The sequence below is a fragment of the Pteronotus mesoamericanus genome, unplaced genomic scaffold (genome assembly GCF_021234165.1).
Source record: "Pteronotus mesoamericanus isolate MK-2021 breed Mesoamerican mustached bat unplaced genomic scaffold, CSHL_Meso_final contig_116, whole genome shotgun sequence".
Lineage (NCBI taxonomy): Eukaryota > Metazoa > Chordata > Mammalia > Chiroptera > Mormoopidae > Pteronotus > Pteronotus mesoamericanus.
This window is the reverse complement of record NW_026555027.1, coordinates 42,211,285-42,234,662: the sequence shown is the minus strand read 5'-3', so window position 1 is coordinate 42,234,662 and position 23,378 is coordinate 42,211,285.

The following is a 23,378-nucleotide window of genomic DNA, read 5'->3' as shown; positions in this document are numbered from 1 at the left end:
GTTAAAGCTTTTTCTGGAAATTCTTATTTAAAAATGGTAAAATGTTCTGTGTCTAGATAGAAAGCTGTCAATCAAAGGTTGATTAATGTAAAAATAATTACACTACTTATACTTTCAAATAGGCTAAATCATATCACTGGAGACAAGATTTAGCCCCATCTCCTGTCACGTGGTCCCTTCCCCAGCCCCTGATTTATACTCTTGAAAATCAATGATGTTGCAAAAGCAGAGCAGAGGAATGGAACTGGACTTTTCCAATTTGGAACAGAATCCTGCCCCTAGTTATTGGTAAACAAAGAGTGTGTCTGCCAGATTCCTGGACTTCACATCTAGTTGTCCTGTCACATTCCTGTCTTCCGGAAGGGAAATATCTCCTCAAAAGGAGAAAAATAAAAATATAACACATTTTTTTTTTGTTCATTATAAAAAGGAAAGGAGGAGAATTTTAAGGAACAGGTTTCTTGTCTTAGATTCCAACTATTGTATCCATTAATTCATTGACTTGTAAATATTTACTGAATACTTTCCAAGGAGATTATACAGTGAGTGACTAAAAGTGTCCACTTGGGTTCAAACCTCTTGTGTTCAAACTTTAGCTCTACCACTTTGTTGTTCTTTGACCTTAAGTAGCCAGGCTAAAACATATTACTTAGCTTCTTTAGCCTCCCTGGGCTTCAGCTACCCCATTTGTAAAACTGGGTTGTGGGTTATTCAGGATAGTAAATATCAAGTGGTTAAGACAAAGTTTGGGACATAGTAAGCACTCACTGACTGTTAAGATTATTATTGCCATGCATGATGCAAAATTCTAAAAGTTCTAAAAATTACAATAACATATTTCTGCCCTAACGAAACATTATAGGTTCACCTATAATATATGGAAAAAATTCACATACTTTTAAATCTCCTGAAAGAAGCTGATGTGAAATATTAAAAGGCATACAATTTGAAGGAAGGAATTAGCTAATATGAATGTTTCATAAATAGATACATAAACTCTTTGAGCTTATGACCGACTAGATGGCCTATTTCACTGTTGTGCTATTATTTACGTAGATTCAGTCTCATGTTTTCAAAGGATTACAATCTCGCATTTGTTACTTGAACCCCCCTGAATCTTTATAGATGAACATACGAGTCCCTCCAATTTGAATCATGAATGATAGCAAAGCAATTTTGCATACTTATGTCTCTTAATCTTGCACCCCTATAATGTATATATGTCCTATTTTACAGATACAAAAATTGACACACAAAAAGGGAGGTGTTGGCTCAGACCAACATTACCACATTTGCTAAAAGTCCTAAGTGTCCATGTCTTGATTATGTAAAACATGTTTTTGTGCCAGTGTATAGACTCACCTGGATGATGCCTCCACTATAAATAAATAAATAAACAAACAAATAAATAAAATTTTAAAGTTTAATTTAAAATTTTAAATAAATAAATAAAATTTATAAATAAAATAAATAAAAGTGCAGGTAAAAGGTGTCATTGTATTCTCACATGAATATGCCTGAGTGAAGCTCAGAAAGATAAGTAACTGATTATACATTCAGCAGCAGGGGCACTAGGATTCAAACCAAGAGCTTGCTAGTGTGAAGTCCTTGCTCTTTCCATGATATTAGAGACCCTTTTCTTTTGGGTAACTCCTACTCTCATAGTTTTCTTTGGAATATGCATGTGATAGAAGTGTCTATGGTAAAAAAGTCAATATTAACCAACAGTCTCTACATTAACAAATAGGAGTTTGAATCTTTTAGTAGAAGATTAAGCTGGCCTGTAAGTATTTGTCTGAGCAATGCTTTTGTTACATTTTTTTTTCATAAACAGAGACATGTGTGTCCCCAATTAAATCTCTTAATGCATAAACCCAAGCATGCATTACAAAGACTATTTCATAAACTCAAAGGATTCAATTGCACCTATAAATATTAAGTGTTTACATTTTAGGTACTTAAAAAACTTTACCTACATTTAAAATTAATAGTTAATCACAAGTTCAACAAAGAAAGGGAGGGTGTACAAGACCTTTGAAGAGGTGGGAAAGACATCTTTGAGCTTATCACAGTAAGCGCCTGCAAGGTCCCACAAGAAGCCAGTCCATATAGCACCAAAGAGCATGCATTCTGGACCAGGCAGGCCTGGTTTGAGCATAAGATGTAGAAGCTATTTAATCTTTCTTAGCCTAAGTTCTCTCATCAGTGAAATGGGATGATAATACCTAGATGGTTGAGAGAGTCAGATGATATCACTTGCCTGGAATGCGGCAGTCACTTATTAAATGTTGTTTGCCTATGGTTCCTGCCACTCCACTGGTTTCAATTTTTTCAAAAGACTACCTTTATAATGTACTATTTTCTCCAACATTAAGTGTGATTTGTCACAGGGAAAGAGATAACTAGGGTTCATTTTTATTTTATCTCTCCTTCTAATTCATCTCTGTCTAAGCTTTGCCTGTGTGGCCTGGCACACTTGTCTCACCTCACTATGCCCAGAGGAAGTCATAACATGGCTTTCTGCTGCTCACTCAAATTGTCAACATCCAGATGCTGAACACTCATCTATTTATAATCAGGACCCCTGGCTCCATGAGAGAAAGCATGTCTGCGGGCCTCCTCCGCTCTTCCAGATCATTCCAGGTGGCTTGAATTTGGGGAAGCAGGGGGAGGGGTACAGTGAGATGTGAGGATAGTTATTGCTCCCACTTTGAAATGGCTACAGAGCAGAATGGTAACAAAAATCAAAATCACAAACACTAATGAGGCTCCCTGGTTGGTGCCAGTTCTATTCCAGTCGCCACCCTCCACAGCCCCAGAAGAGAGTGAAGGATGATAGGTTTGGTGGAATCCTTGGGGCACATTCAAAGAGTTTGAAGTTTTGTTTGAAAGTCTGTTTGCAGACAGTAAAAATGGATTAAATTGCCTCTCCAACACAAAGAAATGCCAGGTCTCAGTAGAGGTAAGACACCAGAGACTTAAAGTGCTACTAGAAGCAAAATAATGAAAAGAGTCCAAAATGATGGACCATCTTTGCAGCCAACACTATATACCTTAAGTTTAGGAGTATCTACGTTATCTGCGATGAACAGAACCAAAGAAGTAATGCATTTAATAATATATCTTTTCTTCTAGAAAGGAAAAGGGTTTATTTAAGGACCATGGTATATATTATACATTCCTTTTTTAAAAAAGCACAACAGAAAGTTATCCTCTTTGTTGAATTACCCATTGCTAGTCCCGCCTCTAAAATTTAGATTATTACATGTTTAACTAATATAAGTGATGTGTGTGTGTCAAACTATATTTACAAAGTGCCATTGGAATCCAAAAATTAAATGAAGAATAAAGATGTGATTTTTAATCTCTTGAATTGCAACATTTCAAATCATTTTAAGAGGTTAAATGATTTTTTATTACTTTTATGCATGTTGAAAGCACCAGACTACATATTTAAGGGAAAATTGGGGGAAAAAACTGCATGGTGACTATAGCAAGATCATGCTCATAATAAAATACAAAGTATATTTGGTAAGATATTGATGGTTATCCAAGTTTTAAAACACTAACATTTTCAACTGATAGGACCTACTGAAAACACTGAGGAAGATCAATTATGTGAGTATTTATTTTTCCCTTAAATGACCTAAGTCATCATTAATTTGACACATGTAGATTAGTAGCTCGTTCCAAGGCTGAATTAATATTTTCAAAACTAATAAGTCAATGTGTGTAACATGAGTTGAATATATCTTTTGTTATATATGTTTTTAATTTTTTGGCTTTCTCTGTGTGTTCATGTGTGTGCCTGCACCTGTGTGTACAAGTTTTCAGGCAGTCTTCTCAATCATGAACGTTGTGCTGGGCATGAGGGGGAAGGACATGGCACTGTCCCTGCCCTTGAGACCTATCAACACTACTCCCAACACCATGTGGCCTGTGCACGTCTGGGAGATCCATCATGAGCCATCAGCCTTGGTGAGAGCACGTACTAGAAAGAAAGAGAAAACTTTATGGAGGAGTAAGACCTTAAACTGAGCTCCAAAGGAATATTAGGAATATTTTGATGAAAAGAATATTTTGAAAATAATTTCTTTATCATAAAATATATCATATTTTTTAATTAATGTACTTTATTTTTAGGGAAATTTTAGGTTAATGGAAAATTGAGCAGATGGTACAGTTTCCATATAGCTCTGCCCTCCCTGATATGGTTTTCCCTATTATTAACATCTTGAATTAATATGGAACATTTGTTATAACTGATGAACCAATATTAATACATTGTTATTATTAACTGAAGTCCATGGTTTACATTAGGATTCTCTGCGGTATACAGTTCTATGATTTTGACAAATGTATAGTGTGATGTGTTCATCATTATAATATCATACGAAATAGCATCAATGTCTTAAAAATCCACTGTGTTCCACCCATTCATACCTTCCTCCCTTTCCCCAGACCACTGCCAACCACTGATCTTTTTCCTGACTTAATAGTTTTGACTTTTCCAGAATGTCATGTGGTTGGAATCATACAATATGTAACATCTTCAGGTTGATTTCTTTCATTTAACAACAGGCATTTAAGTTTCCTCCATATCTTTTCATGACTTGTTAGCCTTGTTATTTTTTTGTTTTTAACAAATAGAATAAAGAACCATTCATAATCCCAGAGATGGACACTATGAACAATTTGGTTTATTTCTTTCTGTCTTTTTCATGTATAGATATAGATAGACAGACACATATACATCTCAAATGATCATCTGTCTATACCATTTGAAACTCCTTCTGTTAAAAATTTATCAAGAATATTGTAATATTAAATGTCAGTTTGTAAAGTTACTTCTAATGACTAAAGATTATTCCATTTCTGAATGTAAGTCCCCATTTGGGGATATTAAGATTGCTGCCAATTTTCTGCTGTTGTATACAGTATTATCCTTCACATCAAATATTTATTCCCATATATATGTCTTTAGGGGGGGAAAACCCTACAAGGATAACTGTGGTATCACATAGTATATAAAATGTTCATGCTTTTGATAGTGATGGTCTTCTTCTGCTCCAGAAAGCCTGTAACAATCTCTACCACCCTAGATGACAAGAAACTGCCCATTTCCCTGCACTTCCTCAAAGCCGGGTGACATCCTTTTAAACAATGTTTCAATTAAAAGAATATTTGGCATGGGCTTATTGAGTGGTTAAGAGGTTGGGGGGTGGGGGGAGAAGGCACCTGGTGATGAAGCTAGCATGAACAAAGGCATGAAGGTAGGTAGGCATAATCATGTTCAGACAATCAAATATTCCAGTAAGGTTGAGGTACAGGGTTGCCCCACGAAGAAAGAGCAGGAGCTGAGGCTGGAGAGGCAGTTGATAGCCAGATTACGGAGGTCCTTGAATGCTCAGCTTAGAGGGTTAAATATCTTGAGTAGACCAAAGGGAAGCCCAAAGGCTTTTGAGTAGGGTGATGAACAAAACCATGCTCTTTTAAGATCATTTTGGTGACAGTATAAGGGTAAATTGAAGTAGGATGATAAAGAATCCTCAGAGCCTGTTTAGAGATATTAAAATAGTTGAGGATAAGGATGGCAATTGATTGTTTTAAGAGGACAACAATGGAATTGTAGAGGGAAGGATGAAATGAGGACTAGGTGGCAAGCAACGTTCTAGAATTTCATTGGCTCCTTTGCACTTTCTGTTTCCCAAATTTCTCTCAGACACTTCTGCACCCTGAACTAACAAAAGGTCCCAACTCAGGAGTTGCTGTTTTAATACAGAGGCTTTGAGGACCCAAAACAAAAACAAATTTACTTTCCATTGTGGAATTTCAGGCAATGTGACAAATCAGGGAGGACACCTTTTGGCAAAAGATTTTAGTGGCATTTGAGATGTGTAGTAATTTTTTTTAAGTAGGTAAGAATCCTTCCATGTTTATAATCTCATCAATGAATTGCTGAGTTTGAATTTAATTTTATGAGGAGCCATATAACGGTGTAAAGTCAAAATCATATTTAGTAATGCAGTAAATAAAACTGGCTATTAAAAAGGACACAATTACCTGACATTGAGACTGTGGTCAAATTCTGGGATGGTTAATTACTACGATCATACCAGGTCCCTCCTATGGACCCTCATAGCTGTTCAGAGAATTTGTGAACAGAAGGTGAGCGACGCTAGTTCAGGGGGAAGGGGCAGAGGAAAGTGACAGGTTTTGAAGGAGCGGGCAAGTCATCCACATTTGAATGTCCAGCCACAGCTCTAACGGTGACTGGAACCCAGGGGGGAGGTTCAAGTTGCCTACCTGTTTGGGAATTCCCTTCCATGTTCATAATGGTTAAAATTATGAGAATTCCTAAAATTTTCTTAAAACCAAATTGTGGGTTACGTCAGATAGTTTCACTGAGAAAAAAATCACACTGAGAGCACCCTGTTTTGCACTATCTTTTTTTGAATTGACTCAAATTTAGTTTTTGGCTCAGAATAAATGACTTGCCTTTTAACAAGATTGTTTCTGTGTTCTCTCACCAATATGTGTGTGTGTCTCCATATGATTTCTTCTTCACCCTTTTCTATCTTCTGTTATATAAGATCTTACTGCTGTCTTCACCATGATCACACTTCGACAGTAAAAAAAAAAAAGATACATTTCAGGTGTTTGAGATGAAGGAGGTTGCGTGAGTTTAACCTTCCTTGGTATCCTTGTGAGCTTTCTGTATTTAATACTTGTTTTATCTGAAGCCTGTGGAGGTTCTAAACTATTAGAAGACACACTTTCTGAGAACTACCTTTCTAGTAGCGTGAAGATATATCATTGATGTTGGGCAACAAAGTTATTCTCTGTAATCCTCTTGATGTTGTAAATGAAAAAGAAGACGAAGCCAGCACCATCTGAACTTTGGGCAAACCATTTGCTCAAAAGGATCATCAAAGGACCAAGCTCTGCCAAAATAATGTTTTTTTTTAAATCTAGCAGAAAAGAAAACATTGAGGAGCACAGCACACACAAAATGAAATTGGTGCAAATTAACTCCATTGTGATTGGAGAGCGATACAAAACAAACTCCCACCACAGCCTCGAAAGGGAAGCTGTACAAGACAGACATTGAAGTGTAGCCTCACAGTAGCCATCTTTTAACAGCTTTTTTTCTTCGATGCTTTAACCTCAAAAAAAAAAATAATAAAATAAAAAATAAAGAAAAAGGGGGAAAAAGGAGAAAAGAAAGGAAAAGGAAAAAAAGAAAAAATCTACCCATTGTTATGCCCTCTATTCATCTTTCATTCAAAGACATTCACTATGCATTAATTACCACTTTCTTCAATGCTCTGGGAGCTCCCAAACACAGGCTGTTTTCAAAGAGGCACACTTCCATGCCTCTGGTATTTATATGCAGAGCCTGCTGAAATTTTCATCCCAAGACTTTGAGATCCCCTCTTAATTTTTGCATACTGAAATTGTTCACAAGAAAAAAGACAAAAGAATGATTTCATGTTTCCAGGACAGTTGTTTGCATCTCTTTCATTTTTCTCTCCAGCTGTGACCGGCAGCAGTAGGTTCTTTAGCAGGTGTCCTGCCTGCCCTATGATAATTTTTAACTTTCCTTTTTTTTCTGTCTGTCACATTTATAGAGACCTCTTTTTTTCCCCCCTGTTGCCTGGTACTATTTTTTCCCACCTTTCTTATATCAATCTGATATCTGGATATTTCCTTAATAGGTCACTCTCCTTAAGAGCCATTCAGGAAGAAGGAAAAGGACTGACTCAACAGTTCAAAATCTCATGTAGACATTTTAACTATATAGTAATTGCATCTCTGGCACCCACTTCCCTTTCATTCCTATGGGTCTGATCATTCTGAAATTTGTGAAAGCTACGAAGTTGGTTCATAGGAAATTAATGCAGAGTGGACAAAAAGAAAATTTGCTCGTGTCTTTAGTAGAGCGCTTTGGTTTTTTAAGCACTATTTAAACATCAGAAAATTGATTAACTTGATTTGCAACTAAACTTTAATAATTAAAACTTAATTAGGAAACATATTTGTGAGTCAATTCAAATATTCAAGTAATGTGTGATGTTCCAGCTTATTCCGGCTAAATAACAGATCTTAGTATTTTAAGGAGACAAAAAGAAAAAAAGAATTAATAAATTGTATACACTTGTAAGCTTATATGCACTTATAAGAACCCAAAGGAGTCAGGCAAATTGTAGATAATAATAATAACAACAAAAACAACAACAACATAGAATACTAGACTTGGAAGAAGATTATTTCAGCTTTTTATTCTTAATAGTTGAGGAAACTGAAGCCTAGAAAGATTGTGACTTGTGCAAAGTCACCCAGGACTAATTAAAGATAGATTCTTGTCCTATGATGCCAATCACAACATATATTTCTTGACATACCTGCTGACATACCTAAAAAAGTTTTGCAGTCTTTTATGGGCATGTTTTGCTGCACAGACATAGTGCATAGCATGTCTCACCCACTCCTGGCATCACCAGGGAACCAGGATTTCCAGTGTCCTGAGGATACCATCAAGTTTCCCTATCATGGTTTACATTGTCTGAAGTACAGTAGATGATTTAGAAATGATTGCTGCTATTATTGCTATTATTACTATTGTTATCGGTGTAGGTCACCTTCTGGTACTGTTTTTATTGAAAAAGGCATTTTTCTTTGTACATGTAGGCAGGATCTATTCTGAAAGTCATCTGCTGCTAACACACATACACACACACACGCGTACGCACGCACACACGTACAGGGTCCAACCGGCAGAAGTAAGGCTTGCTTGAGTGTGGTTGGTAGAGTATGTGAATATGTCACACAAGACGGACAGCAGTTGAACATTTCACCTAAAATGTCACATGGCGTGCTTGAGTTTGATATTGCTATGTCACAAAATTACATGCTTATGATTTTGTAATAATAAAAGGTGTCATTTGTGCCAGATCCTGTATATATATTAAATATATATTAATATATATTTAGATAACAGACCACATGTATTGACAATAGTGTCTATTTCACTGGATTATCAAGATCTCTAATAGATAGAGTATATCGGAAAATACGAATTATAACAATAGAAACTCAGCATTGCAAAGGATCTCATTACTTATCTAGTTCCACTGCCCTCCCATTAATAGAACTCCCCTTATACTTCCATAAAATTTCTTGCACTAAATAGTACAATGTGTCATGAAACAAACCCAACAACAATTTTTCGAAAGAAAATAAATCTTATTAATAATAGCTATTGTTTGTGAAGTGCTTATTTTGTCAAGCACTGCATAGCAGGTGCTTTATAGAATTATTTTTTAATGCTTACAAAAACCTTGCAAGTTAAACATTCATATTAACATCATTTTAGTATGTGACTAAACAGAACCTATGGCGGATGTATTGCTGAATGTGTAAGAGCGAGTGTTTCAACCCAGGCCTGTTCAACTCTAAAGTTCAAGTTTACATACATCCAGTATCCCCATCACATCCAGCATCCAATTTCTTCGATCAGGAGACAAGGGCTCCAAAATTCTGCTTTACTCCTTCTCCTTTTTTTCCCCAGTATGAATTAATTTTGGGGGTTCTATACTATTCATCAAAGACCACTTGCAACCTTTGAATTGATATACTAATTTTTCAACTTGAATGATGATCAGTTGTTGAACCATTTTATAGACTCAAGGAATCTGAGCTTCAAACTAGAAATGAAATAAACTTGTTCACTTGATTCAGGTGAAATGGCATTTGACATGTATAGTAACCTGGAAATAAATAATTTTAGTTTCATCATGTTAACATTTACTTGAGACCCAACACAGAGATATCTGCACTCAGGTCCTGGCTCTATGGATCTCTGTGCAGCCTGGGCCAAGTCCCAGCCTCTCTAAGCCTCATTTCCCCACTGGTCAGAAGGAGTGATTAGTACCTCCCTTGCCTTCCTAATAGAGGGATCGGTGCTGGGTAAGGCAGTGTGATCCTGCACATAAACATGGTTTGTAAATTGGAATGCAGAGTACAAAATTTCATAATTAATGATGATTCGTGTACAAAACCTATATGGCTTAGGAAGATTTTTTGTTAAATATTCGAAAAATGTATTATCTTAGAGTAATAAGAAAAGAAGAATTCCTTTGCTCTGAAAAGGCACGAAAAGACCACCATCATCATTTGGGTTCTTGAAAAGAGAACTCTAAATGCAACATCTGTCTTATTTTTTTGTTCATTTGTTTTTAAAGGTAACTTTTCATTATTAAAAATAAGGAGGGAAAAAAAATCACCCAAAGCAATTATAACTGTTTGAAATGTAATTACATTCTTTGGTTTCTAGACATTAAGACTTTTTTTTTTTTTTTTTGCATATTATGGGAAAGTAACTACTAAAGTATAAAAGGTAAAGCAAACATTAGAATCATAGACTCCCAGCACTGGAAAGACTTTTAGAGGTAACCTGGTCTGGCTCCCCCATTTGACTCACGATGAAACCTAGACTCTGAGGGAGAAAGTGATTGCCTAAGTTTACCCAGTTCATGAACTTGGAGCAAGAATTCAAACACAACTCCTAATTCAAAATCCAGGTCTCTTTTCGCTACACCACAGGCCTTTGTTCCTCCCATCAAGGACACCTGGAGAGTTTACAGTTTACTTTGTTAAGGCTGTAAACTCCTAGTAAAAATGTTTGTCTTCAATTTCACACACCCTTCAGGATATCACACTGTCTCAGAAGCCCCCCAGGGCAGTGGAGGCCAGACTAGAGACGTGTGGGGGTATTGTGGTGGGGGGGGGGCAGGGAGGCTTGGCAGGGGGATGGCCCTAAGAAGCAGTACGTGAAGGGTTTCTAAGAAAAACTAAAAGCAAAAGGATTTCTCTATCTGTTGTTAAGATCTCTCTTTAACAACATCTCCATCTATATCTACATCTCTGAATCAAAATAATAAAATGACTAGTGCTTAAGGTTAAAAAACACAAATAGTACCCCCGTCAGCCTGCAGCTCCTTACCTGGTCAGGAGCACTGATTTCCATAGGGAATCACCTCTGATTATAATATTCCCAACTGCATAATTTGAACATTTGGTTATTACTGCTGCCCAGGCATTTACATGACTACACAGAACATACTGCTTTTATTGTCCTTGAGCTTAAGGTTTAAGAAAGAATACATTATCCATGTTTGTGAGTGTGTTGGAATTGTAAAAAAACGCAGCAAAGCAAAACCAAAAAAACTTTTCAGGAAAGTTTTCAAGAAAGACAGGAGGACATATTAAGTACAAAATTTTTAATTAGCAGCCAAAATTGGTGTCCAATAAGAAAATACATGTTATGTTACACTCAAAACTGTTTCTCTGCATTTTTTTACATTAAAATCAAATAGAATGTAAGCCTCCTTTCCAATGTACACATCTTACTTGATCATTTTTTACTTTCTTTTTACTTCAGCATTTGTTGACCTTATATGAAAAGCTTATTTTGTGTACTATTGGAAGGAAATGTTTTTTCCTTGAACTTAGTAAGTCTGTATTATCACCTGTAACTGTCTTTTGTGACAGATACTTGCATAGATGTTAATTGGTGATTTTGATGGCCATTTTGGGTTACTAGACAGGGAAACTGTCCCCTGTCAACTGTCATTTACTCTAAAATATTTTCTTGTTTTCTCTTCAGAAGAGAATTTTATTCATCAAAGATCACTGGGCTCTTGAGGTAAGTGTAACCAATCATTAGTGTCATTCTTCAATAAAAATACTTGTTTTTAACATTTTGTCTTTCAGGTAACTAAGTAATGTTAAATAAGGCAATTTTCCCTGGTGTACTTAAATTTACAAAGTGCTAATAAAATGCAATTTTATTATATTTTATAAAATCATAAAGAAAAATGGTTCCCACAGAGACTATAGGATTCAGCCTAAGCACCCAATAAATGGTATCCAGGGCATATTTAAATATTAATATTAAATAAAGAAATAGACTCTGTCCTTATAATTCCTCTGCCGCACGCCAAAGTACCCCACCCTTCCTGCCACTTTTACCATTCTCACAAAACCATTATCTTTGATTCTGAGAAATATGAATTTAGTAATAAAATAAAAGCATTATACTAACTATTGATACTTAATATTAAGAGCTGTCAAAAAAGATTTCATACTATTGCCTGTTTTGATCCTTTAAGTTGGATGGTTGTTTCACATGTCTTATAGGTTTTGTAACATGTGTATGTTATCTATGTCCCTCTGTATGTTTTCATAATTAAAAAATATAAAGTGGTAACATAATAGACATTAGAACATTATCTATGAACAGATTTTTATGACCAAAAATTATTTAAAATATTGCCTAAATGTTTTGTACTTGAAATTGGACAAGTTTCAGAACTCTAAGTAAGCTATAATAGTTGCCATTTATTGAACACCTACTTTGTGCAACACTATTCTAGGTGCTCCATGTGCTACAGAGCCTCACAAGAGCTCCCAAGGTCAATGTTACCAACTCCATTTTACAGAATCAAAAATATCAAAGAGCTTGTTTAGAATCACAGGTAGTAAATAGTAAAGACACATTTTAAATCCAAGTCTACTTTCTTGTTTAAATATGAATGAAAGCAATTAATATAATACATGCTGTTTGTCTGAAGAAGCCTGGAGTATTATGGCAAGTATACTTAAAATCTATTTATAAGTATATGACTTTTTACATGAAAAAAGGAATAAAAGTAATTTTATTTTTATCTCTTCATTCTTACCTTTTTCACAGTCTTTGAGAACAGAAATCATTTTAACTTATATGCTAGCACCAGGTACATAATTAGGATTCTCATAACTGGACTTTGTTGTGAATTATAAATTATGAACACAAAAATATTACTACACTACTCCTTAAGGTATTGCTAAAATTAAAAAATAATTTAGAGTGTTGAGGGGTAAATGCACTAACAAAAACATGATTTCCCAGTGTTCAAAAGGTTCATAGTATAAACATGAATACTCCTTTTGGTTATCAATCCTTAATATCTCCTTGACCCACACACTGCAAGATGATCAAGCTGCTAGATCTTCAGGAGGCTCTTCAGTGATAATCAAAAGTAACATTTTTGGGTCACATTTATGACCACGGCATAGTAAGATGATAAATTTAATAAAAAATTTAATTTGAGCAATTTGGATTTCTCAACTACCTCTTGATTAATACAGCCTATACATTCAGTCATGTTATAGCTTTTTCCTTGAAATGTAAATTTACTACAACAACTGTCACAATTACCCTTTTGAGGGTAGTGGACAAAAGGGACTGACATGACCTTTTAACCTCTCAGGCACTTCCATACCTGAGGCATTTTACTCTAAAATGTGCTGCCAGCTCTGTTTGTTTGCACTCTCCTCTGTTATTTTGTCGTTTGTTTTGCCCACTCCGCCGTATTTGCACCTAACACAACTAAAACTCCACCGTTCGCTGGCCTCTAGTCTGCCATGTAAACATTGTTTGGGCGGGGAAATCCTTCAGGCTGCTGCTTGGTGTGGAGGCTTGCAATGGGGGTGTTATTTTTAAGACCCAATGAACCCTGCTGTGGCAAAGTGCACATGCATACCTTCTTTTCCGAGCCTTATTTTTGTGCCTTCTTTTCTATTAGAGGTGGTTATATGTTCAGGCCTTTCCTTGTTACTGAGTGTGGCTGAGCAGAGGCTGGCTGGCTGGAATGCTGGAGACAGGATTTTTACTTGGGTCATAGGTTGAACTAAATGCCTTTTTAAAATCCTGAGATTCTATGACTCTCTGGGGAAGGGTAGAGACGCAAATATTTATGGCACTTAAATAATTATAAAACAGATTGCTTTGGCAAAGGTTTATAAAGTAGCACAGACTAGAACTATACAAATTTTTCTAAGCCAATAATTTACTAGTCATTCTAATTAGCACGTTGGATCTACTCAGTTTCTGTCATTACTTTGGTTTCTATATACTGACAAAGGGTTACTGTGGACCCTTCTCAGGGTAGTCAAATTTCAAATAAAGGCTGAATGAAATTCCATATATATTTAATTGCTCAGTCATGCCTTACTTCTTGACTTGCATTTATGATTTTTCTATACGCTGATGTCTCGTTTCAACTCTCCACTCAGCTGAAGAAAAAATCCATTTCTTAAAAGTTCTGTGTTGTTAGGCAGAAGATTTTACCCAAGTAGAACTCAATCAATCCATTTGAAAATTGGGATGATATTTGAAACCTATCTATCTGAGTGAAAATCAAAGCAGGGACATCTGTTCAGGCTGGTAAAATGCTGTTCTTCGCCTAATTTTGAGTTTTGCACAGCCCACAAGGCAGAGGACAGCAGCATGGCTGAATGGGAAACCACGGTTCCTAACTTGCCAGTGGTTTTAAATAAGCCACCTCATCTCTCCTGGCCTTTTGATTCCTTGTTCCTTAATGGAGGGAGATGAGGGAGATTGTTTCTTATTACTTCAGGGACTGAATTGAATAAAATTGACTTTCCGCACTTTTGTCTCTTTCTCTGTTGCAGCCTCAGTCTCTGCATATACTTGGAGACTGCTGGCTTCTCCACCTTTTTAAAAGTACAGTAGAAATATCTCTGAGGTATAAGGAGGCTGCTATCCCAGATGCACTGATGGGAAATGAGCAGAGAACAGCTCAGTCAAGCTTGTACGTTTCCACATTACTATATGCTTTACATACACTATTTCTTGTTGCAATACCCTTAAGAAGTTAGTATTTACTATTTTTCCCATTATGTAGAAGAAGCTAAGATTCTTCCACAATTAAGTGGCCAAGCCAGATCCCAAGGCAGGACCAGTGTTTTCCACTTCGTCCCTCGCCCACCCCCACCATCCCCCCACCACTGTGGTCAATTTGTGAAGTAAATCTCAACAATGACATTCTTCTTTTTCTCCTTCTTCTATTTTTTAATCAAGGGATTAGGGGGATGAAAATGTCTAGGTAAGTATCAAAATTTTCCATTCCAAAATGTCCATGCAGACTTCATCAGCCCTAACCTGGTGCTTGGGAACCTTCCGAGCTGGTAGCAGCCAAGCGCTCATTTGTTTCCTTTACTCTTGAAAGAGCTACTGGCCATCTAATTTTAAATGAAATAAAACTAATTTCATTTTGAGAATTCTTTGGAACATTTCATGACATTCGTTGAGATAATTGGGGATATCCAGGAGTGTCACAAAACCAAGGTTGGGAATCAGTGTTCTAAGGACTGAGGAAGCAAATTAATTTTTCTTTCTGGTTTTCTTCAGATAGTTTTATGTGTAAAAACTCACCTGCCTAAGGCTTTCATTATGCGTTTTGGCTTTCTTTTCCTTGTTATCTTTTCTCTTTATTTACTGTGTAGAGACTACTGCAGAGATCATTAATGTGTCTCTTAACCTAATTAGCTTTTTCCCAATGAAACAATGCCCCTCCTCGCAGTAATGTTCAGGGTTTTGAGCCAGGAAGAAGGCTGTGACCTTCTGAACTGATCTGCTGTCAGGCTGAGCAAAGGTGACTCATGAAACACTTGTCGAGGTGTAGGAAAAAAAAACGGCTCAGCAAGACAGTGCCCTGTCTTAGTAATAGAAAAAATACATTTTCAAACAATTGTGCTAGGTTTCTTTTGAAGACTCTGCTCATGATTTTCAAGGTATCTGACCTAACCTGACTGCATTCTGGAATAAGCAAAGCTTTGGAATGGGGAACCCACTTGCTGTCATCAAAATGTGTTTATGAGCAAAGCCAAAACAGTTCCCAGAGAAAATTAATTATAAATATCTAGTTCAGGTTGGCCCATTTAAAACTTAAATCTCATGAAATTTAAGTATGACTGCCACATGACCTCATATATCTGCCATCAATCTCTTTACCTGTCAATGGCTATTTCTTTGTTTCCTTACAGTCTTCTCAGTGACTTCTTGCTCTACCTTTCGTTTTTAATATTCAGTCAAACATTCATTTGTTGATTTACTCACTCCATTAGCACTGAACAGGCACTACTGAAAATCAACAGTTTCATAAAATACTTTTCCATTAGTCAGCTTCTCAAATTAGAAGTCGTTTAATGACTGAGCTTCAGTTTCCTCATCTATTAAAATATAACATTGGACAGGAGCTCTTCCAGTAATTTTATTCTACCATTTCTAAGCCAACCCCCAATTTATGACATAGACATTTATATCAATATATTATTCATCTAAGTTGGGAAAAAGAATTTGGTCACAGCTCTTTATAAGCAACTCTCCATAATAGCTCTGCCTTTATTAATAGGCAACTGATGCAGGCCTGACCATGAAATTTTGCCACTGAAAGGTCCACAAACTTGATCCTCAGATTGCTTTAGTTTTATTTGCTTATTGTTTTACAACTCCGGGCATTGAGCTCACTGTTTAGAAGTAGAGCATTTAAGAGTTAGCACTTAATACTTCCATTGCTCAGTTGGAACTAGACCGGTGACCAGACTAGAAACAGATTGTAGCAGAGTCAACTGCTTTTTCCCAGTGTCCATTCGCTTGCTTTTCCCTTTAATAATAGAGTACTTGAGTTTTAGCTAAGCACTTGACTGCCTAACTGGGAGTTTGAATTCCCAGACTCCCTTGTAACTAAGTGTGCCCCTGAGGCTCCATGTGAGCCGACGGGATGACAGTTGAGGTGATGTGTGCCACTCTGAGCCAACTCCTCAAAAATGAACCCACTTGCCATGCATTTCCCTTTCATCCTCTCTGCTGACTGGAAAGTGGTGAACAACCTTGGAAATAGGTATTGAGGATGCCAGAGCTACCCACCAGGCATGAACCACTATCCTATCTTATTTATGTCATTGTTTATCATTAATATTTTGTTATAATGTCTTCGTCTATACCCTACCACATATACTCTTTCTTAGTTCTGGACTTAATAAAAGAAAGTAGCTCAAAGAAAGAGATTAAATATTTTAAAAATAGCTTTTAAAGAGGAAGGTGAAGGGATGGTGGATTATACTGCCTTTCAAGTATATTCTGAAGAGAGGTGGGTGTGAAAAAAATTTGGGAAAAAAATGATAAGGCTCATTTAAGAGTCTCTTTAAAGTCAGAGGCGCCCTTAGGCCAGTTGAGCCTTAAAACGCAAAGAAGACTCTTGATGTCAGAGGCAAAATCTCTGATGAGACATTTTATTTCATTTTTCTCTTGCTATTATATTCTTATGCACTGAGAGTAAACAGAGACTTTGTAGTCAGACAAAATTTAGTTCAAATTGGAGCTTCACCACTGACGAGCTGTGATATTGGACAAGTCATTAAACCATTGGACCCCAGTTTCCTTATCTATAAAAGGAGACTAATACTAGATGTATCCTTACAGCTTTATTGCCAAAACCAAAATAATACATAAGCTCAATTGGTGCGTGGTTCATAGTGGTCTCTCCTGAATAATAACTATTGTCCAAATATTATTGTCCTTCTTTGACTTGCAGTTTGGCACTATTGTTGCTATCGATTCAGCTTCAGTCTTGCTGGCGTTTTACTTTCTGAGTGAACTGAGTGAGTCTGTAGGTCTTTCTGCAGAAGGCCCCTTAGAGCAATGTCTGCGGTAAGCTCCTAACTCTCCATTTGCAGCCCAGGCAGATAGAAAGCAGGTTCATGGCTCTTTGGTGTTTGCGCTGAGTGCAGGTGAGCATGCTTTTACAGACATTTAGCAAGAGACTTGGGTAACTGGGAATGCCACATGGGGTTTAGAATTTGGTGAAATTACCTGACAAGGTTAAGTTTCTATTGCAGTCTCACTTGTGAATACGGAGCCTCAACCTCTGTGCTCCGCACTTACATGCTTTCTTCTCCTGATCCTTCTTTGAGGTTTATTTTTCAAATAATACTTACATGGCTCTCCAAATGCCTGCCTCAAAGGGCCTTCAGCTTTTTGATACACTTTGCTTCTGCATATTATGGTGCTCTCATTCAGAAATGGAAGAATTTTAAATGTATGTCGTGGAACGTGTGAATCCTCTCAACATACTTTCTAGTTACCCTTGAAATACTTCTGTGCAGGTTAAAGGGACTACACGGTTTCTTCAGAATCAGAACCTGCTTTGTGCTGCAGTCAGAGGTTTTGACTGGGGTGATCTCTTCAGGAATCCAAAGTGGGGAGCTGAAACAAAGGACTATGCTTCTCATAATGTCAAATTTGCCCAAATAGATCCCTCTTGTCATTCAAGCACAAATAAACCCCAGTTAAAGCAAATTAAAGAGCTAAACAGGTTCTAAAGACATTATGCATGGCCTGTGTGTTCTAAGCTCTTCTAAGTCAATGGCTGCATGGGATTTCCATATTTTAAAAAAATATATCCTTTGTGTTTGAGATTTTTATGATAGTGATATATTCCAATGAAATTTATGCTAGTTTCACAGTTAAAACAGTAAGTATTGTTTATTAAATACCTTCTATCATCCAGATAAGATCCCAGGTTTAGGGCTTTACATTAGCTAGTCCTTAAAGTTAATACCCCAATTATGCCCATTTTAAAGGCAAAGTGAGGCCTGGAGCACAAGGTTACACAGACAGTATGTGGCTGACAGTCCCTGACATCTCCAACATTTCTTCCTGCCTCTCAGATTGGGTATTTTACTGGGATTAGGCAGTTCTCCTTTTTTTTTTTTTTTTTTAATAAAACTGAAACTCATATCTCAGAATTAACACAGGTGGAGACCAACCACATTTTTCCTTTGTCATACTGGAAATTCAAGACTTTGACAGATACTATGATCTTGAAACAAAAATAACAGATATTTTCTAAAGAAGTTTAAGGGAATTTAGTACAAATTCAGATATTTAAAAACTATCTTTCGGTGGTGGCATGAGTACCTCAGATACGTAAAAGGTGTCAGTTTCCCTCAATTATTGGAGGGTAGAAGGAACAAGTTTGTCTAACGAATTCCTCTCCTGTACATCCCAAAGATCTCAATCTACAGCCCCTCAAACAATATATCCTCAGAGAAAGGACCCCTGGGGATCTTAGGGGAGGATTTCTGTCCAGCAGCAGCAGGCCCAGTGGGCCCCCTCCCCCTGCTCCCCGGCCCAGAGAGCCAGGAAGTTCACCAGAACCCAGAGCTCAGTTTTCACTTAAGTTCTTCCTCATGGCCATTTAGCAGACAGTGTGTAATTTAGGGCAATTACTTTGCTGATGTCTCTTATCTTCCCTCCTCACCCACCCCCCAATTCCCACTGTACCCACCCTTCTTCCCATTTATGTTTTTCAGATAAAGCAATAGACAAAACCTGAGAGTGAGCCAAGTTCACTTGGCTTGGCGGCCAAACCAGGTTGCCATAACCAGGAGAGCAAGGCCCACCTGACAGGACCAAAGGAAACACTCGGCCCCGAGAGAATGGGTGCTGACAGGTAAATGGGGCTGGAGAGGCTCACGGCTGGGAGCTGCAAGTCTCCAATCTGCCAGCACAGACACGAGCTCCTACAACTGAGCAGTATGTGAAAGAGCAATAAAGGGAACATCTTGTCACTTGGGGTTTAAAAAGAACCTATTATACTTTGGGGGGAGAAAATTCCTATGTAAAGGATTCCTTTGAAAACAGTTATTTATGAATTTTATAATATTTAAAAATAGTTAGCATATATGACATCCTTCATAGAGAAAGAGAAATTAAAGATTTAGAGGACTGACGGTCAATATTGTAAAGACAGCAGAAAACATTATTACAGTCATATAGAGATGGTAACAATTTTATCTCAAGCTTCCTTACTCAAATATAAGTTGCTATTCACTGAAGAGACATCACATTTAATAATGGTAATGGTTTCATACACAAAGCTTTGTACTACTTTCAAAGCACTTGTCCGTAACTTATATCATTCCATTGGATGCCTCACAACCTTGTGAGCAAGACATCATTATGTTCATTTCTGACATAGGAAAACTGATGTTCAGATGACTTGCTCAAAATCACAAAGTCAGTAACTGGCAGACCTAGGGCACCCTTCTTCTGGTCTGTTTCTCTGCACTCAGTACTAATAACCACTATTAGTCATGCTGAATGGGATTGGGACATTTTAAAATAACATTTATCAGCATCTATAATCTATAATCTGTCATAAAAAAATAATAAAGTGTGCAGCGTCTTTTCATACGTACTGCATGTTTTACCAGCTCCCACCATAGAATGCCAAGCCTTGATGCTGGGTGGACTACTTGACTTTCTTACTAATTGTCCTATCTTGCATATGATATTATTGAGTATGGTTCAGTCACTGATGGCATTGTTGGAATAATAAACTAATTGTAGACTGATGTGTCTTCTCTCTGAACAAGAATAGATGTCGCCCAAGTTAAAGTTCATATCCAGAGTTTTGGTGTGAAAACCCAGAGGACAGGGAGGTTGGTTGCAGTGGGCAAGCTTCCTAGAGCAAGTGATATTTGAACTTGGGGTTGAAGTGTAGAAAATAGTTGTAGGTAAGAAAATACCCTCCTGATCATTGGAGTTGAAGACGTATAGTTGAACAAATCAATTATAAGATAGCTGATTTAAAATTTCAGTTACGTCAAGCCAGCTCTTTTAGGTATTTATTTTTGTTCATAAGACAGAGATGCTTACCAAAACGTAAAGCAAAAACAATCAAAAGAACTTTGGGGACTATGGTTATGTGGTTAATTAGTATTACCCGAACAATTCTTTCTCTAAACTGCTACTTTTAGAGACACAGTTTAGTGATATACTTCCTAGAGGGCTATCTCTAATGTGCATGATATTGTAGAAAGATAAAAATAAGTAGATTTTACTATACATTAAGTATCAATTGTGGGTGATTTAGGCAAAAATATTCCCTAGAGTCCTATCTACTGAGTCCTATTCTTTTATCATTGACATCTTTACAATCCCAATTTCTAGTGAAGAACATCGGCCACACACACGCAGGCACGCACGCCACGCACGTATATGTCAGTTGCTTTCCCACTTCCTCAAAATAGTTTCCTTGATTTTTTTATTGTTTACATTTTAACATTTCTCTTTTAGAGTCAGCATATTTAAGATAAGACTCTTAAAGTGGTTGATATTCTTTATGCCTCTTTCTAAAGCACCATATCTGGTTTGAAATTGAGCCAGAGGAAGCGAGTACTGGTATGATGATCACCCTGTCAGCATGTGACGGCCCACCGATTAGGTCCATTAACCTGAGAACCAACAACTACCTCATCACTCGTGCCTTGATGATTTCTAACCATCTTCCTCATCTCTCATAATTACATAAAATGGACATTTCATCTTGCCTCTTAGATCCAGTCTTTAAATTGCCACCAGGGTTTCTTTCCCTGAATGATATCACAACTCTTCCTTTAAAATCTTTTACGTCCCCATCATTCATGGAATGAAATTTATCTCTCTTCTTGCATAGAGGGAGCACTCCATAAATGAGCCTTGGAGTGTCTTACATATAGTACTTCTCATCACTTCCCTAAAGTGCCCCAACCCTTCTGCCAAACTCATCCTTTGAGCCAACCAGGCTGAGCCTCCCACTTAGCCAGAAATGTTCTTTTTCACCTCATTCTGAATAGATGGTTTTCCTCACTCTGTTCTGAATGCAATAATCCTATTCTTTCTTTTTTTAAAAAAAGACTTTATTTACTTATTTTTAGAGAAAGCAGAAGGGGGGAAGAAAGAGACAGAGAGAAACATTGGTGTGAGAAAAAAACATTGATAGGTTGCCTCTTGTATGTGCCCAACCAGGGACTGAACCTGCAACTCAGAGTCAAACCTGCAACCTTTTACTTTGTAGAATGATGCCCAACCAACTGAGCCATGCTGGTCAGGGCACAATAATCCTATTCTTTCTTGAAAATGAGATAAAAAATTTCTAACCAAGAAGAGTTTACTAAAATGGGAATTTTTTTCCTTTTAAAACACAAGAATTTTTATTATGAAATTACGTTTTCTTATTTTCTATTGAGGTTTAATTGACATATAACATTATATTAGTTTCATGTTTTGTCTGATTCTCTTGTAAAACATGCTGTTCTTCAGTATTCTCCTTACCTCCCTTTCCCACCTCCCGAGTGCTCTAATCACAATAACTTACTACATGATGTCATAGTGTTGCTTTTGAAATTTTATTTTTGAAATTTTATTCTGGCTTGTATTATTATGAGTTATTTACTTGTCTCTCTCCCCAACTAAATTATAAGTGTCTTAAAGGCAGGGATCAAGTCTTATTTATTTTTCCATATTCAAAGTTGTATTTAACTCTGTATTTTTGCTTTAAAGACTGAGATTTTGATGCTTTTGAATTTATATATATATATGTCTTAATTTAATAACTAGAAAACTACACGTAGATACATAGCAGAGCACCTACAAAATAAACATCCAATCAATGTTTGTTGATTGGAATGTTTGTTGAATTACACATTTACAGAATGAATTTTTGTGAGAAAACATTATTCTTTCTTAGTTCAGCTACAGCAAGCTGAGGAAGATCAAATAAAACTGTTGATCAAGCTCTCTCTCTTTGTCTTTAATATTTCTGCATTGCCAACTATAAACTCATGAAAAAGAGTTTCTTGCCTTCAAGAAACTGACATTGCTTTTGCATAGGCAGTTCCATTAATCTTTAAACCATTAACACACCCTTAAGGCACACCATTAAGTCAAGTTCTCACGTTAGGAAATTTGAGCTCTGGTTGTCCAAGTGTTTGAGGTTCTAGAAGATTGTGTAGCAGAGTATATTCATGTAAATCTTCTAAACATCATTGCACACTATAATGAATAACTTACATTTTTGAGTACTTTACCGTTTATAGAGCGTTTTCATATGTTTTAAATCCTCACAGAAAACTTGTGAAATAGGTTTTAACCTCATTTTCAGGTAAAGAAACACGAATTTAAATGTGTTGCCAAAGGTTATGCAGCAAGGACGCAGCAGAAGTAAGCCTGGAACCTGAGTATTTGCACTCCAAACCCAGTGCTCTCCATGGCATCGTGCAGAAATATAGCAAGGACTGGATCCCTGGAGACTTAGGAAGAGAAAACCAGGGGCTGCACAGCCACGCTGGTTGAAAATACAATGACACCTGAGATAATGCTGCTTCCCCTTGCAGGGCTTTCGGAGATAAAGAGTAACAGTCCTGAGCAATGGGAGAAGCGTCAGAGCAAGGAAGCAAAGCAGAAGCATTCAAAAGGCCAAGACAAACCCAGCATCCCCAGGGCAGTGATTAGGAAAAAAAAACCCAAGGAAACTCTGACCCTATCCTAAAATGCTCTGTACTTGGAGGGAAGCTTGGGTCCCTACCCAATCCCAAGGAAGATTTAATAGCACCAGAGCATGGCTTCAGTATTCCCAGCACTTTGCACAGTGCCTAACATTAGAGGTATACTTAAGTGCACACTGTAAGTGTAGGAGTGAACTCAT